At 39.3% G+C, this 2,952-nt stretch overlaps 1 protein-coding gene across 1 annotated transcript in view; it reads left to right on the top strand.

Moving 5' to 3' along the window:
- LOC145437984 (uncharacterized) overlaps positions 1-2,952 on the top strand; it is a gene marked incomplete at its 5' end in the record, with an annotated part of 459,138 nt that overhangs the window by 27,962 nt on the left and 428,224 nt on the right. The gene's annotated exons all lie outside the window — the stretch shown is intronic.

Below are 2,952 nucleotides of genomic sequence, written 5' to 3' on the forward strand. Positions count from 1 at the left end.
CGGGCGGTGTGTAGATTGGTTTACCCGTCCTGTATATTCCTAGTTTCACTTACAGGTTTTCCGAATTCGTATTCACGCAGCCTCATAGCCGAGTTACTGCCTGCTTATGTCATAATCCCGACTTAAATTAATCCATGTTATATCGACCTTATTTTGATCATAGATTACGCATACGTCGAACAGGCTACGTGACCACGGCGTACAAATAAACACTAAACAGCTTTCACAGTGAACGCAATTCCGGTTCAATTTATATTCCGCTCATGTTTTAGTACACATTTAAATCTATAATTCAAAATCCCAAGCAACTTTTCGCAGTCCTACATTCCCCCGGACCGTAAAATACCCAGGTGGGCCCTACGCTTATCTACAAGATTTAGTGGAACCCCTAATTTTCAGTGAGTCACAAAAACAAAAGTCTACCACATTGCACACTAACTACACATTTAATACATTACTTACATTGTGTGCCCGGACCACCGGTCAAGAATCACTGATCTATTTAATAGTTGTGACTTGGTTAGTTGCGGATATTTGAAGGTCGATAGCTCTAGTTCTAGTTCTAGTTTTAGTTGCGGATTTTGAAAAGTGACTATAGTTCTAGTTCTAGTTATAGTTGCGGGTTTTAAAAATTGAGTAGTTCTAGATCTAGTTCTAGTTGCGCTTTTTGAAAATCCAGTACAGTTTGTACAAGTCTGGCTGACGGCGCTCAAAAATGTTGAAACTCACTGATATGAAACCACAGTGCTCTAGGGGAGATGTGGTACCGATGGATCACTGGGACCGAAAATACTTTGAAAATTCTCTATGATAATTCCATGATTACACTCCGTGAACTTGTCTACAATTGCATGCTGGCAAAATCTTTCCTCACATACAAAAAAATTCGACGTGCGCGAGCTATGGGGTCTCTCACAGATGATTTTTGTTTTGGGGGGTCTAAACTAAATTTAGATCGGCATATACATTTTTTTTTTGTAACCGTCAACACGAACAAACCAGCAATAATTTTTATTGTGAAGTGTAGGGCTTGTATCAGGCTATATAATAGCACCTATTATTTTTTTCAGTACTTTCCTTGAGTGGACTTTTTTCGATTCATGTATAAAATTCGTAGGGTGGGGACCGATGATACAATAGCCAAATCAAGCAAACTAATCAAGCATACTAATCATGAAACAAATGAAACATGCCTACGTACAGAAAATCTTTATCTAATAACTGCATATGATGTTTTATCGCTATAACGAGGTATTTGGACGTCACACTGTCGATTTTCGGGCAATATGTATGTACCCACAAATTTATAAGTTCGAGCCTAAATCGAAACGTGATTTTATGACAACATTTGAGTTAATATTTATTCTATTTTTTGACAGTTGCGACCAAACATTCTTCTTTGGCTTGCTGCAGCTTAGATTATAATACTGAGCAAGAAAAGAAGTCACATTTGAGTTTTTTAGGGTATATGTGTCATAGGACCCCGGGTCGTGTGTCATTGGACCCACCGGGTGGGGACCGATGACACGTTCGAGCAACAAATTTTGAACGTCTATAAATATTTTTTGAAAAGACGGGTATTCATGTATATGTGCGCGATAGGTAGAGCTTGTATCAAAGTGCTGAGCCAGCAAAAGATCTGCTGTTTTCGGGTGAACATTTCGGGGCCAGCGATCATTTTCCAATTTTTGATCCATCGTTACCACATCTCCCCTACTCAGAACAGTTTGCTGGAACAGCTATATATTCCCCTACCAGCGGAGACCCGCGAAAATATATGGTGTTCGGGTATTTGGGTATTTATTTAGTGACGATGTCTAATGTTTACAGGTGATCATGAGGTAACACGCTACAACATATATATTGCGTGGAGGCATAAACTCCGGTGCTGAACCGTTTTATCAGTCATCTCACAATAACCCTGGTACGCGTATAGAAACTGTTCATTCGAGTTTTGGTTTATAGGGGATTTTCAATCCTATACGCGCTAGATCTCCATGAAATTTCGAACGAATAGATTTATGGTGCTGTTACATATCGTACATAACGATAGTGACTATTCCCCTACACTGTAGCGTTGTGCGGTCATGGGAGATAAGCGAGTCAGTGTCTGAAATGTCGTCAGGATTAGTGAAAGATAATTGTGAAGATTTTCTATCGATGTTCGAGAAAGACTAATTTTTAACGTCTTTCACGCAAAAGCACGCGAATATAGCGCGAAAGGACTTGTGAGGCTTAGACGAGCTTAGCCTCAGTTATGATTGCGTAAATTCATCAAAACCAGCTTGAAATTTATATTTACTGGCATTAATCTAATGCTATAATATTCCACTGATTCTGAAATTCGTATTTTATATATCCATACCTACCTTCAATCGTAGATATGTAGTAACTTCGCTTGTGCATGCGGGTTTAAAGTGCAAATATGTCCATCAATCATGAAACCCACCGAACGTTGCAGAGTCCACAGCATATTTTTGACGAGAATCCGGCTCTTCATATAAAAACTCTTTGCTCGATGTTATTGTGGTAGGGGGATGTTGAACCCCTCCCCATGAATCTCAATGAAATTTGGTACTGATTGAGTTGTAGTGCTGTTACATACCTCGTGTAGTTCTGGGTGTTAAAAGTCTTCTACATAATCATTTATTCAAATATTGCATGTCTACTTAATCCCGTTTAACGACCCATCAACTACCGAGAACCTTTCATTTTGAATTAACTACCACAGCATATCTGAAAACTGTGGTATGCTTTGTACTTGGATAGGACATTTCTGAAACTTTCAAATTTCATGCTACGTTGAACAAATCTCAGCCATTTCTGGATTTGGACTTGGATGTAGGCATGCTGCGACGAAATTAGGTATGGGGTCGGAAATGAACTTGGATTATCCAATCTCAAATCTTAATACCGCTATTCTCAGGGTTATATCCACGCGGCTCGACGCAG

Source organism: Botryllus schlosseri, chromosome 4 (genome assembly GCF_051294905.1).
Source record: "Botryllus schlosseri isolate E-star chromosome 4, Bs_hap1, whole genome shotgun sequence".
NCBI lineage: Eukaryota > Metazoa > Chordata > Ascidiacea > Stolidobranchia > Styelidae > Botryllus > Botryllus schlosseri.